The following is a 15,873-nucleotide window of genomic DNA, read 5'->3' as shown; positions in this document are numbered from 1 at the left end:
TAGACATTTATACGATTCAGTGTTCAAATATCAATCTCGTCACAGTAGCATCGATCTAATAGCACATCCACTCTGTCTTTTTCTCAGCTGCAGCCATTCCCCAACTCTTTGTGAATGGTACTCATGGCCATTGATTAGTGGTCTTTGATCAGTGGGTTTTGGTCAGTGGTTGTTGATCAATGGTCATGAGAATTTGCATAATTATGATTAAGGAACTGACCTCCCAGCCCATTGTTCCTTCTGTGGGCTGGTTTCAGTCATTATGCAAATGTACTGTTTATAAGATTGAAACCTGCAGTCAGCTGAGACTGAAGAAGTCACCTGGATGAGTGACGAAACGTTTCTCCCACAAAACGCTACGTCCAGATGAACAGAATCAACTTTTGGAGATTTACTTACCTGGATGACTGACCATGCATCAAGAAGATTTTTCCTGCAGTTACCTGTGAAATAATATGGCATGCTGTATGGTAACTGTTATGATTCAGACATCAGTACTTAACTCTTACCTTCAGGCTCTCATTAATAATGAGATGAACACAAGCATTCATACATCGTTTCCTAGGGGCTTGTTTTGCTGATGACTGTTGCATCTGTCCGTGTCTAACCTCTAGTTTCTTCTCTCTCTCCATGAGTGCCTCCTTCTGGCTGCTGATGTATTCAGTGAGCATGCCGCCTGTCCTCCAGCACTGTGGACAGGCGCCCGGTGTATTCTGCCAGCTGATGTTGCTCTGGATAAGTTCTGTCTTAACATTTATTGGTCGGCTCTGAGTCTTTGGGGGGAAGAATTCTATAACGTAGCAGAGATAATCCTTCTTAGGACCCGGCCTTTGCGGTCAACGTGGGCCGGGTCAGGGTGCACAATCAGAGTCTTGTCCATACATTCTGACTTTTTAACGGAAAAAATGTCACAATCAGTCAGAAAGTCTATTCTTTCTACTGGGCCGGAGTGAATGTCCATAGAACAAACCGCCTTCACCTCACTACTCTCAGCCGTGAGAGAAAAACAGTCCCCATTACTATTTACAGGTGAAGCAATAGGTGTAAAGTCAACATCACTCACCACTGCCTGCTGTTCTGACGACTGGGCTCCGGCTGTAGTGTGGAATGACGGCGGAGGCGCCGCTTCCTGCTGGATGACACTGGTGACAATGGAGAAATGACGTCCTCGTCCTCATCCTGGGACCACATTGCCGCCAAGCAGGAGGCGGGTGAGCTAAGCGGCAAGTAGTGGAACTCTGTGGCCGCGGTGTGGAAACGTCTCTCCCCCGCGGCGATTGCTGCTGTGCAGCGGACGACTCCGCGGCGAGCTTCCTCCCACCATCCAAAGACATGCCCCACTATGTGTAAAACAACATTTGACACACATGTGATGCCATTACATATGTATATAACTAAGTAACACAGGTGAGATTGTTAAAACATGTAAACAATACTTAAAATTAGAAGAAATTTCCTTCACAGAACTGATGTAACTAAACATAGATCCTAGTGTCAAATCCCTGCAGGGCCCAAATGCTCTGACTCATTGTCATTGCTCTCTTGTTCTAATGAGCAGAGCTCGAGATCTTAAATGAAAGAACTTTTTTTTACAGAAAGTCTCACTCAGCAAACTGTAGGGATGCCATCTTTACGTGTTCAGCACGCTGAGGAGTGACAAAGAACGTGGCACCATCCTAAAAAATCAGTTTTCATATCTGTGTAGGTGGAAATTATTGGAGGACAACTGGGTTATGGAACTACTGTGCTCCTTTGTGTCAAATCTATCCGGTAAAACATTTATGAGTAAATTTGATCTCTAACCACAAATCACCATCTAGAAGTTGATTAGATTTACTGGAGACCTGTTCAGTCCTTTATCATTAACTAGACATGTTTTGGATAGATTCAAAAATTAGCATTGGTTGAATCTTTAAATGGTCTCTTTTATTTTCAAACTAAGTCAGTTTTCAGTGGGTGACTTTGAGTTTCCAGTTGAGCTGCATGTTTTTGGATAGCTGGAAAAGTAACTTTTACTTATAGAGCTCGTGCAAAATAAATAAATCAAGTCCAGTTTTACTCTCATATCGTCCAGCTTTCTGATTAGTTGTCTTCTTTCAATATCATACTTCTGATAATGCAATAAAACATATATTTCCTGTTCCCTACTGCAGTCACACTCCCCTGTACAGTGTTTTCCTATTAAAAGTAATGTGCTATTAAAACCAGTGTGTCCCAATCTAAGTCGAGATATAACCGTCTACGCTCTCCTGTTTCTTCCTGTACTTCTCATGTCTCCCACTTTCCTTTGGATTTTGTAAAACCATCGCCCTTTCCTCTCTTCCCTCCATTGCTTTTGCCACCTTTCCTTCATTTTGTGTTGTATTCTACTCTTAATCTCCGTCCTACTAGCACTAATAATCATATCTGTTACTCCTCTTTCTCACTCTCTGCAGCTCTGTGCCTGCAGATGAGTCACGTGACTGCACAGTAACAAGTCACAGCAGGACAGGAAGAAGGGGAAAAGGGAGTCTACCGCATAAGAAGAGGTGTTCGCACAGGCAGAGCTGCTTTTTCATCCACAGCGAGTAAAGTAGTGAACTCAGAGGAGCGAAACAAACTATTAGTGATGGCCAAATGAAGCTTTCTGAAGCACTGAAGCTTGTATTGAAAAACGCTTCATTACTCGAAGCTTTTCAACACAGTCCTCTCTGGTGACATCTAGTGGCCAAAAATATGAAGAGCAGCTTGAATCCACAAAATAAAACCAACTGCTTCATTATGACTGCTCACTCTACAGAGCGGTGTCCTGTCTGATATTGGGCCGCCGTTGTGTTGCTTCTAACGTGTATTTTCTGGGGTTAAAAAAATGTGGTTTATTTGTTTAATAAAAAATTTTGACCAGCAAATTTTCCTTGTTTAAACATGCACCATGGTGTGGTCTTTCTTTGCTTTTCACTTCTTGATGTTGGTAAATACAATAATTGGAAAACACCACGTTACATATAATATACATATAATAATGTACAACACATTATGGAGTATGCTTCTGCTGTGAGGTCCCGCCTCCATGCACTTATGCAATTAATCGCAAGATGGGTGTATTTATCAATAATATTATATTGGGGAAATTTTCCTACACATATTTCTGACCTGGGGGTAGAACTGATTGTGAAATGGAAAATGCTTATGAACTTGCAAATTAAAAACATGATGCTTTTAAGGTAACCTTTTTTCATTTTTTTTAAAGAAGTGAATTCGTTCCACTGTGCGATGGCCGAACCTGTTCCTTTTCGTGGAGATAATTTCTCCTGCCTTAAGGAAAATCCCTTCACATGGCACAGAGGAGGCTGGAGTGCAGAGAAACTGGTAGAGATGCAGTTATACAGTCTACCAGGGCCCCACAAACTATCAGCTAAAGAGAATAAATACATTAAATTGCTGCACATTTGGCAGACTAACATTTTAACATTAATTAAACAATAAAATATATATGGTATCAGTGGTTGATCTGGTCAGTAAAAAGATAAGGAAAGGAAAAGAGAAAAAAGGAAAAATGGATCGGGTGGTTGTCGCAGTTGTTGCCGGCATCCTGTACCTTCAGGCTGAAACCGAAGCAGCGCAACTGAGAAGACGGATCCGGGAGAGAAGAGCCAGGATGAAGATGAGGGAGAGGAGACGTGCCTTGATGGCGTGCCTTCTTGACTCGGTACATTTAAAAAAAAAAAATAATAGCCTGGTGTGTCTATGCATGTACTCCCAAATCTAGAGAAAATGTCGCATTTGCTGTGTATAATATCATATGGTGGTAGATCAATACTACATAAAGCCTATACAGTTTAACAAAAATATCACTGTGGAGTACTGAAACGAGCTTTACTCTCCAAAGACAAGTGAATTGTCAAGTAACTTAACAACACAAACAGGACATTTGTATGTCATGAAAATGGTCAGAAATACACACTTAAGAAAGCCATCGAAGTTCATATTATGTTTTAATCACAAATTTAAGTAAACATGACATAACGTATACTAAAAATAACATTAAATAGTTCAGTAACTGTTCAATAAATATATAAAAAACCTGAATCATATCTGTTTAAATACTGTAAGTATCTTTTTTTCTTTTTTAAAACAGGGGGAAGGTCCAGCAAAAATATATACACAAATTAATTACAGTATCCGCATCCTTTCAATCTTCTTTACTGGAGCTGACCTAAAACCAGCCTTCAGACTGTCAAGAGCAAGCATTAACATGGTGTTTCAAATGCTCCCCCGAGAAAAACAACACGGATGGAACCACGAAATTGAGGTGCTAGTGACCTGGCTGGCCTGTGGAGCCTCATACCGAGTGACAGCAGACATCTTTAGCATACCCGTGGCAACAGTGTGCAGGATTGTCCACAATGTCATAGAGGAAATGATGAAAATCCTGCATCGCGTCGTTCATTTCCCAAAGGCAGAAGAGATGCAGGAGGTTGGGGCAGGCTTTGCACACCTTGCTGGCAATGAGGCATTCCGTTGCACAGCTGGTGCAATTGATGGATGCCACATCCGCATTCTTCCACCTGGGGAACCACATAAGAGGTCATACATCAATAGGAAACTGTTTCCCTCTATCGTGATGCAGGGCATCTGTGACTCCAGAGGTGCGTTCCTAGATGTGTACATTGGTAATTGCGGATCTGTGCATGATGCACTAGGATTGCGAAGATCCCCAATGTACAAACAGGCCCTGTATCCACCAGCAGGCTACTTCCTCTTGGGAGATGGAGGATACCCTTGCCTTAAGCACCCAGTGGCAATAATGACCCCATATCGCCAGCCTGTGTCAAGTAAGAAAATAATTCCCCTTTTCTTTACACCTACAAACACATGTAGTGCTACATCTGTTACTGTGAAGCGTGCAGAGCTTTAAGAAAAAAAAAAGTAAATTCAAATCATATTTTTTTTCCAAATTAGTGTTAGTTAGTTAAGTTAATTAGTTAAAATACATCTTTATTTGTTCAGCTTGTAAATAGTGTACATTAGTGTTCTTTTTTGTATATTTGCTTGTGTGCTCACGGTTGTATAGGTTGAATTCAATGTTAAAAGTTATTGTAACTGTTACACTTGTTTAAATGATGTTTTACTTTGACTAAAGAGATTCTCTGTTATACATGCAGCAAAAACCTCACTTCATTATTGAGATTTAAATTGCTTTATTTAAAATTTTTCGACAAGTTTTTCAAACAGTGATAGATATCGGTCTGCCCTTTCAGTAGCTGCCCTCTCCCTTTCTTCCTCCCTAGCCAGCGCCTGTCTCTCTCTCTCTTCCTCTCTTTCCGCCTGGTCTTTTAGAAACTGAAGTACAGCCTGGCTGTCCCTGGGCCTCTCCCTCTGGCTCTTCCTCGGCACTTCGGTAGAAGGGGACGAGGCTGGAGTGCTGACTGCACCACCTGCAGTGGATGTGAGGTTTGCTGCAACTAGCAGGGGTGGACTTATTGAGTGCTGCCCATGCAGCACAGCATCCATCATTTTGTACCACTGCCAGGTGGCGGCAGTCGGGCTACCTTCCTCTACTCCCTTGCCTGTGGGTGGGTCCCTAATCTCCTGAAAATATGTATTAATTGCTATATTATCACAGATACAATTACTCTATTATTAAATGGCAAAGTACATTTAATGACCAAAAAACAAACAAAAAACAGGGCCTTACATTTCAGGAATGGTAAACAGGTATTTTTTTTAAACCTGTCTAAGAAATCAGATGGGAACAGGTACATTACCTTGTATTTGGCCTTCAGATTGTTCCATTTCTTTTGTGCTTGCTTAACTGTTATGGCCAGGCCTGAAGAGCTAACAAAGTCCCTGAGGGAAAAGAATGTTGCACTGTCACTTCGATAGCTAGTTATCATAAGATGTGCTTCTCTAATCCTTCCCTAGAAAACAGGGAGCAGCAAAAGCAGTCAGTACTTACTCCCATCCAGTCTTGCAGGAATTTCTCTTTCCTGTAAAAAGGCTCTCATTTTCCGCCCGCCACTCAATGAGAGCCTGTGTTTCCTCACTTGTCCCTTGATTAAAATATAAAATATCAAATATTGCATTAATATATTAACAATCCAAGCAAATAAAAGTAGGGAAGAATGACAGCAAAACAATCAGGTGCTTTATTAAAACTTACTGTTGATACAAACGTAAAAATAACTTAAGGTTTTTAAACATTATACAGGATAGTACAAGATTTGTGTGAACGACTGGCTATTAAAATTGCCAACGTGATTTAAATCAGAGCCTTTAGAGAAAGCGGAAATTTCAAAAAGAAATGCTGAACCTCTTGTGCTCGCTATTTGGCGGGCAAGGCCCCTCCGAAAACAGCATAGTTAATTTTTCAATTAGGGTCTGTACTGTTAAATTGACTAAATATTCGAAGTTTAAATAACTATATTCTCGCATAAAAACGCATTGAAAATGCACTGCATATTACAACAATAGTAGTATTTAACTTACAATTATGCGTCTTCTCCTCGGCCATTTTCACAGAGGTCTTGCGAAATGCATTCTGGGATATTTAGCTGTACCAAGTCCACACAAGTCACCACCGATGCATGCTCGATAAGACGGGCGGAGCGAGAACACATCCGGGACTTTTTCGCGTTCTCGGCTTGATGCGTACTTCGAATTGGAACAGTACTTGGTCTCCGACTGATGACGTATCACGAGTACACGAGAACGCAAGTACGCACAAGTACGCATATTGAGAAAGGCCCATTGGCTCTTTCAGACTTAAAGGTCTCCCTTCCACCACTTCTTAAACTGATTGACACCTTTGGCCACTTATCAGGGTTCACCGTAAATTGGAAGAAGTCTGTTCTTATGCCGCTGTCGTCCGGTCTGGGCCCCGATTTCCTGTCAAGTTTGCCCTTTAAGGTCTCCCATGATTATATTTCATACCTGGGTATTAACATCCCTAGGAACTCAAAACTCCTCTTCAGGCTTAATTATTCGGTTCTAACTGATGAGCTCAAGTGTATGATAGATAAATGGAAGCTCCTCCCACTTTCAATGATTGGCCGTATCAATATAATTAAAATGGTTGTGCTCCCTAAATTCACGTACCTATTCCAGAACGTTCCCGTTTTTCTCAGGTATTCCTTTTTCAAAGGGCTGGATGCCATTATCATGCCTTTTATTTGGGCCTACAAGCCCCCCCACATCTCAAAGTCTCACTTGCAAAAGCCCACGGACGAGGGAGGTCTGGGCCTTCCAGTTTATAAACATTATTACTGGGCCTGTAACGCCAGAGCCTGGGTCTTCTGGAATCAGCCTATAGCTGATGATGCTGTGGAAGGCGGGCCTAGCCCTAAATGGCTCGAAATGGAGCCTAGCACCGCTATTGAGCACACTGGAGCATCCTTGCCAACCATCTTATTTTCAAAACCGGTTATTAAAAGTATACCATTATGTGATAACTTTATTCTTTGCAACTCTATAAAAATATTGAATCAAATCAAGAGAATCCTGAACCTCCCGAAAATGTCAACTTTTGTCCCGATCTGCCACAATCCTAGTTTTAAGCCTAGTACAATGGATGCTGCTTTCAAACAATGGCCTGTTAAAGGGTTAACTGCTATAAAGGATCTTTATATTGACAATCATTTTGCCTCTTTTGCTCAACTTCAGACCAAGTACAATCTCCCTACAAGTCATTTTTTTCGATACTTACAAATTAGGAATTATGTCAAGCAAGCATTCTCTAATTTAGGTAACATCCCCATACAGCATGTCTTTTACAATATAATGAACGAACCTCCCACCTCAAAGCACTTGATCTCTCGGCTTGTTAATCTTTTTTCTTCAGCAGCCCCCTCTCGCCATATTAAAGAGGCTTGGACAAGGGACACTTGTTTGGTTATCTCTGACGATTTATGGGCAAAAGTGTTAAGCCGGATAAAACTATGCTCTGTTAATGCCCGGCTTCAGTTAATTCAATTTAAGGTAGTCCATAGGCTGCACTATTCCAAAACCAAATTGAACATTGGACATTTCCCCCAAATGTGATAAATGCAAACTTGTGGACAGTACTCTTGGCCACCTTTTTTGGTCCTGCTCTACACTTACAGCCTTTTGGACTAGTATTTTTAGTTTCTATAGCATTGTTTACAATAGGCAACTGTATCCTGACTGTCTTATGGTAATCCTGGGCTGCTCCAGCAACTCCTTGGCACTTTGCTGTGCAACAGGCCCTCATGTTTGGTATGGTTATTGCCAAACGTCTAATTCTAAAGGAGTGGAAATCGGCCTCCCCTCCCTGCTTCAAGAGGTGGCTCGAGGAGATGGTCTCCTTTTTATACCTGGAAGAAATTCAGTTTTCTACATCTGACTCCATGGAGAAGTTCAGGAAGATATGAGGTCCCTTTATAGATCACATTAAGAAGGACAGTCCACGCCCTGGGTCCTGACTACGTTGTTTTAACTATTATCATTCTGTGCTGTTGCCCATAACTGTTATGAATCGGCTCCTCCTAGTGATCTCTGGATTCGATCTTCAATGTGGATTGGACTCACTGGATTATGAGTTGTGTGACATGTATACCATTTGCTTTTTTCTTTCCCGCTGTTCTTAATAAGTGTCGGCCGCGTATCCTGTTGTTGGGTCTGTTGCCCTTTTTTTTCTTCTTTTGTGCTGTTTTTGGTTTTGATTTTCTTTTTGTTGACTTTATTGTCTGTGTTCCTCTGTCCCGCTGTTTGTGACTGTGTTAATTTTTTTTTTTTGGAAACTTGCATAAATAAAAAAAAATTGGAAATGATATGATCAGTGAATTATTCGTAGATGACCGTTAGATTAGTTTGATGCTGCCGACACTTTCATGTGACCCAGTTAGGAAACTTTGGGTTAACTCAGAGAGCTGAAGATATCGTGGATATGCTGACCTCGCTCCGTGGTGTACAGTGCTGCTTACCCTCATGATTAATATTCACAATAAAAATATTAGCCAAACATCATGAAGTCTGTATGTGTTTCAAATACAGGCCCTTTACCATTTCACAGTGTCGAACAAACCTGGTACAGTTAAACCCAACAGTATGTGACGGAAACACCAACGTTATCTATTTTAATAAAGTTTATGAGTTTATACGCAGGTCACGCTGATTATTGAACAAAAACCCAAAGAGCAGATGTTAATCGGATTAATTTGCTCTCTCTCCTCCTTAAACATGTTTTTAATGTTAGTAATAATTCAGAATTGGCGACTGAAACACGTAGGACACATACGAACATCAGGAAATAAAACCCGATAAATATAACCTGAAGTCAGTGTCAGCGGGGGTTGTGGCTGTTCAGTACTGCGCTTTGTCGGCGGTAATAACAGGTCGAGCACTTGCGAGGCGAGCGGGTCTATCCCACGCTTTGCCGTGAGACTGGGCAGACATCTCCGAACTCATTGAAGCACTTTTGCAAAGAGGCTCCATCTTGACAAACTGACCAGATAGCTGAAGATTAAACCGCTACATTCTCGGTTAAAAAATATTAAAACTGTATTTGGTGACATACAAACAGGGTTTTTCCAAGTACAGTTCTGTTAGTTTCCACATGCCGGTTGTTGGCGTAGAGAAACGCCTTCTAAAAGGAATGGCCACCAGGCCAAAGCAATGGTTATGACTCGATCAGCGTTAACCCCGCCCCGAGTTTGATGGGTGAGGCTGACAGATAAAATTATTTCATGTTGAGAGCTGAAGGAGTCAAGTCTGCCAAAATGAATTAGATAAATACACCATTAAATCATTAAAATGTGTCAATAATTAATTAATTAATTGTGTCATAAATATTTATTACATTTATTATTTCTCAATTTAATTAACTATTTCCATATTATTATTTCTATTTCTTTCTGTTAAACTAATCCTAAAGTAATAATGGTATTTCTATATATGACATTTCTATAGAGATCCTCCAGCTTCAAACTGTATTACCCTTCCAGGACCTGAAGCACCCCTCCAACAGCCAAACCCATCTGTTCTCTGATTGGATTGTTACATTTGTGATTGACATGACATTGACCAATCAGCTGAAAGGAAGACAAATCGGGTCAAAATTTGTACTTGTAAGTTGAAATCCACACACAGGCAGGAAACCTGAGCGCAGAGTTTTACACGTAGTTTTTTGCTCTGTACCTGTAAGCAGACCTTAACAAAAAAAATATAACTCATGTAAATATTTTTTACAAACACACAAATTCTCATCTGTAGATGCACAAACATAAAACTTTAACATATTTTGGTTTACAAGGTTACACAACACGCATTTGATTTACAAGTATAAAATATTTATGACCACAATTTGAGCCCATAGAAGTGGTTCAGCTCCTCCACAAGCGCCGCGTTACCCTCAGTCAGGGTTTCTAGTTGGTTAAGTGCTGAACTTCCTGCCATACTGGTCGTGAGTTGTTATTGCTGAAGTAGTCTTTCTCTTGTACGCTGCCTTGGCCTCTCTGATAACTCTTCTCAGCTCAGATCTGGCTGCACTGTACTGCATACCATCACTGGATCTGAAAGTGGGGTCACGCTGCTTCAGCAGGACCTGGACCTCTAGTCATCCAGGGTTTGTGGTTGGAATACACCCGGAGACGTTTGTCCACAGTAATGCTGTTGACACAGAAGTTAATATATGAGAGCACTGATGTTGTGTGCACTTCAAGGTCCTGATGTTCAAACACGCTCCAGTCCTGCAGCTGATGTGATGCACCTTCTGGCCAGGTTTTCACAGTCTTTGTGACTGGGGGGGCTTTGCTCCTGTGTATGCAGGGATCAGCAGCATGGACATGTGGTCTGACAAACCGAGATGTGGTAGAGGGGTTGCTCTGTAGCCTTCTTGGATGTTGCTGTAGGCTTTATCCAGTGTGTTTCTCCCCCCGTGTTGCACATTTAATATGCTGTTTAAATCTGGGGAATACTGACCTTAAATCAGCGTGGTTGAAGTCCCCAGCTATGATGTGCACTGCGTCAGGATGGAGTTCTGCTGACTGCTTATTGTCTTGTGGAGCTCCTCCACAGCTGAGTTAGCATTAGCATCGGGTGGTACATACACGGCTGTTACCATGACAACAGTAAACTTGCGAGGTATGTAGAAGGGTCTGCACTTCACAGTCAAATATTCCAAATCTGGGGAACAGTGGCTGTCTACAGTCTTTGTGTTTTTGCACCAGCTGTCATTGGTGTAGATGCATAAACCCCTCCTTTGTTCTTACCGGGGTGGCCGTTCCTGTCGTGACGGAGGACCGGAATTGATGGCTGCAGCCAAGTCTCTGTGAGTAGTACAACACTGCTGTCCCGTACACACTTGTTGACTGCAATCTGTAACCTCAGTTCATCGATTTTGTTGGTTATGGACCTGACGTTGGAGAGGAAGATATTCGGAAGCGGTGGCTAAATCGTTGTTTCTTTATCCGTGCTGGCGGCCCCGCCCTGAAGCCACGCTTTTGCCTCCTTTGTTTACGTTTCCTCTTTGGCTTGCCGCTGGGAAGAACCAACCACGGAGACCCTGGAGTTCTTATTATGTCCTCCAGAAGTGGTGATAGTCCGACGTAATGTTCCTTGCACAGCGCAATCCCAAACTCAGAAGGTCATGACGACTGTAAGTGGACTCTGCTCGATGTATAATAATAAAACACATCCACACATGTACGTAGAAAAGTAAAAAATAAAGCACAGAACGTGAGGAGCAATGAGCCGCTGCGTCTGTGCGCGCTGCCATCTTGAATTTTACATACATAAGATTACATTTCTGACAAATGATCCAATATACCAAATTCCTGCTATTGATTGCGGTTCTTTCTAGAATTGGGGCTCCAACTCCCCTGTGGATTAAACAAGTATCGCCTGTGCTTCAGGGCCCAGTGGCTCATCCTTTGCCTCCTCTCGTCATAATAGTCAGTTTTGTTTTGCGTATCCCTCAGGTTTTTTTTTTCTATGGGCTGCTATTTTTCAAACTTGTGTTTGACAGCTCTTTGTAGAGGTAAGTAAGCTGAAGAGTAGGTGGTAATTAAAGGTATGAAACCACCGGGACACCTTGCTTCGACCTCACACTGCAATTGTAATCCAAGGGGAGCGATTGCCCCATGATTCGAACCAAGCTCTAAAAGGTTTCTATTTTTTATGGCCCTAAGAGTGTGACCCCATAAATGACTTCCCTAAACCTGCTGGTCTGGAAGTCTAGCAGTTCATCTAAACAAAAGGCTCTTAGCCTAAAACAGATATAGCCACGTTTATCCTACCATAAAACAATAAGAGAAGGTGCGACCTCTTCCCATGCTCCCAGAGTGGAATGCACACAAAGTTTGCAGACTATTAAGGATCGAACCTCTACCAATCTAAAGCTAATTATAAAACTCTAAGCATATATAAGTAGATATTTCTAAGCATAAATGACAATCAACAATACAAAACCTAACATTCCCCCCTTTTTGACCTTTATGCTAGAAAAGTCCCCAGTTATGATCACCTCATGTCTGACAGTGTCAATGCAAACATTTTTATACTCAGCATATGACAATCACCCTAAATTACTGTAAACGTACACAGTTTGACAAATGTATTAGCAGTTATCCCATTCCTCATTGATCTCATCCAATGGCAAACTGCATCCTACGAGCAAACAAATGAATTGTTAATTTAATAGTTAAAATAAGAAAGTAACATTTTCAAAAACATCCCAGCTCTGCGGTGATCACCCATCATCTGTGCAGAGTGGTTTTAGTTCGGCAGGGCGTCATGAATGTCTCTTCCAGTTGTTTCCATCACTGTCCATAGGACCAGAGTCCGAATGTATGTAGAATAGACATTCAAACATACCAGTTGAGCTTGTTGTTTGTCAACATGGGTCTCAGCTATCTCCAAAGCTGCAGACCTCTTCAGCACTCTAGTTTTATGGCCTCTACCAACCCCCATTACCTCACTTCAGGCCTTCGTCCTGCGAGGGGGATACTTATGACTCCTCCATTGTCCATGCTCTGCAGAAAAACCCCTCTGTGGAAAGGGTGCTGGGTCCAGTTATCTTACTGCTGTTATGATCCCAGCAGTCTTCAGAGTGTCATCGTATGCACAGTACAGTGACACAGCATTAGGTGATGTTCATAGGAAACTGCTGCCATCACCATCATAGCTTCTGGTTCCTGTGCTTTTCACAGAATCATGATGTCATCCTTAGACTCCCTCTGCGCTGTCGATGGAGCTTGGCACGCTCCCCTCATCCTTCAGGTGCCCGTCTGTTGTCCACAATCTCCTCTGTTGCCCTCTGGAAAGCCCCTTTGGCACAGCTCTCATTCCCACGCAGCTTCATGGTCCTTGCTGTGGCTCCAAAGTCTGATCTCATAATGGGCCCCAAACAGCTCGACCTTTGACCTCAACCACTGCCTGGGCTGTCAGCTATGCCTGGAATGGTTCTCGCTCCTCACTGGGCCTCTGAAGATTTTTCAGGAGATCCCTTTCAGCAGACTGCTGCACCCGTATTCCCTTGCTAGGAGGAAAAACTTCTATTTGGAGAGCACGTCAACCATCATCAAACAACATTTTTTAGTTCAGTGAACTTCACTTATAGGCCATCAAAGCCTCATCTGAACATGGATGCACCACTTGCATAGGTTTAATACCTGTAAATGAACTGTTAATCACACAAATCACTGCAGCAATAATAGAAAACATTGTTTCATGTTAATCCTGGACCCCTCCTCTTGACGCATGGACACTCCCATGAGTCAACTCATCAAACCTGGATTCCTGTCTTAAAGAAAAAGTTTAGCTAGATCATGTCCCAGGCAACATCAGGGCATCTCCGCTGGAGTAGCTCCGTAACCCTGCAATAAAAGATGTTAGCGTGTTTTGCATATTAAGTTTGCTTAACACCTGGCTCTGCCAGGAGCCTGCATACACACCATTATGGCCTGGAAAACAAGATCTGGAAGTGGAATCAAACTTCACACTTATAAACAATTGTATCATAAGAGTAATAAGCATTCAACATCAGCAAGACAAGTGTCATGTGCAGGTTTTCTCAAATCAGTAAACTACAATTATTTCCATAAGTCGCCTCAGACATGGATCATCCCATGTACTCAGTCAACATTAATGTAATCGGTGACTTCCCTTAAGCAAAGTCACTCCACTCATATATTACTATGGGCTCAAAAGTGGCCAGCTAATGAGCACCATATTAAACTATTCCATAAACACTGCATCTCTTATTTGTTTTTCTCATGTCACTTGTCCGCTTCTGCTGAATCCTCTACATGCACCCTTAGAAAAACAAACATTAGCAATACACATTGACCGTGGTCAGACGCAGGTCGACAGGTTCCAGAGGTACTATAAAAAGACCATAAAGTTAGCCATCCATAGCTGTGGAAAGAATGTTATTCACATCATCGAAGTAACCTTCACATTTTCCCAAAAACACAGTGTAACAGCATCACCAACTCATAACCTGTAAACACAGTTTCTTCACACATAAACCCAGAAATCCTGTAGTAGGAAAAAACATCAACCGGTTGTCCTGGTATAAATCGCATCATCAAGTCACATGAAGAACTGTAATGCTGTAGAAAAGAAAATGCAAATGTTAGCGCTGCGCAGATGTATACACACTTTCTCACAGTAACTTCTGTGAGCAACACAAGGTAGTGAATAACACCCCCTGGTAGATGCACAGACACAGAAAGTGGCATTTAAAAGGTTAAATCATCACGCAACCTCGAATGTTGCTGTCATCTTTCTGCTCCTGTCAAAGGAAACACACATAGATTCATCTGCACCTTTGTCAGGTGGGGGTTAACTTCGCACAGTCGTGTTACATCAGTAAAGTCTTGTCAGCTTTTGTCAGCTTTTACCAGTCAGTCAGTTTTTTTTCTTTCACTCATTCATTCATACATTCATTCTTTCTTTGCTGATAGTGGAACCTATCGTCGCATTTAGTTTCCACTCTCAGCGAAATGACGTCATTTGAAAAAGAAAAAGAAGAACTTTAGCTCGGATTACATCGCTGAATCCTTTTTAGGCAGGGACTCTCATTTTCTAATTGTCCCCAGATAAGTGACTTTCTCCAGGGCCCATTTTAATGTGGAGAAGCTCACTTGTAACAATTTTCTCGACGACGTATCGTACAGCGCTTTCTGTTCTAATCGTGCAGATCTGCTCAACAGAGATTATCGAACAAAACTTTCAGTGCACTGTGAAAGTATCAAAATAAAAAGGCCTTGTTAAGTCATGACACAAGCTCCTCATCTCAGGAGGGTAAATCATACCATTAGCCTGGTTTATCATACCATCATACTAATTGGCAGGCTCAACTTCACAACAAAAGAAAAATCATCAGCTAGATTCACTCCAAACCATCCATCAGCTGCACAACACACAACATAAGCCTAATGTCTTATTAGCTATGAGTTTAATCCCCAGGTCTGTGCTCTTCACTCATTTAGGCCACACACCCATTTTATTCAGTTTTCCTTTTTCCCTTCATCCTAAAACATGTGACATGTTGTCATGCACTTCACAAAAGAAGTTTGTTCTGACGTATACAGAGTTGTGTATCTAGGTACAGGATTCACTCGCACAGGAAACTCAGTGTTTTAGAGTCTCCACTCAACACACAACAAACTCCAACACATCTCATTCACTCGTGCTAGAATTCAGTCACCTTTCCTTAATCTAAGAACGATCAACTAATTTGCATATCAGCTATTAACCCACTAAGATGACAGGACAACAGAAATGCATGTTCAAAATGTTATCACAAAAATAGAATTTCCCTCATACAGTAAATTAGTTGCGCTGCATCAATCAAGCAGGAAGCATCTCCCAATTTACTATATCAACGACTAAATTTATTGTCTGATCACTGGTTGGTCAAACCAGAATCTT

At 41.7% G+C, this 15,873-nt stretch overlaps 1 long non-coding RNA gene across 1 annotated transcript; it reads right to left on the bottom strand.

Annotated features, from left to right (window-relative positions):
* Positions 1–3,909: 3,909 nt before the first annotated feature.
* Positions 3,910–14,358, bottom strand: LOC146379859 (uncharacterized). Its single transcript, XR_014801244.1, has 3 exons — positions 5,939–14,358; positions 5,748–5,829; positions 3,910–4,547 (listed from the first exon to the last, which is right to left on the bottom strand). It is a non-coding gene; the product is annotated as an uncharacterized LOC146379859 (long non-coding RNA).
* Positions 14,359–15,873: the final 1,515 nt, after the last annotated feature.

The sequence above is a fragment of the Perissodus microlepis genome, chromosome 9, assembly GCF_051167445.1.
Source record: "Perissodus microlepis isolate ML-2025 ecotype Zambia chromosome 9, ASM5116744v1, whole genome shotgun sequence".
In the NCBI taxonomy this organism is placed as follows: domain Eukaryota; kingdom Metazoa; phylum Chordata; class Actinopteri; order Cichliformes; family Cichlidae; genus Perissodus; species Perissodus microlepis.
Note: the sequence above shows the minus strand (reverse complement) of the source record. Positions and strands in the feature narration are given on the sequence as shown.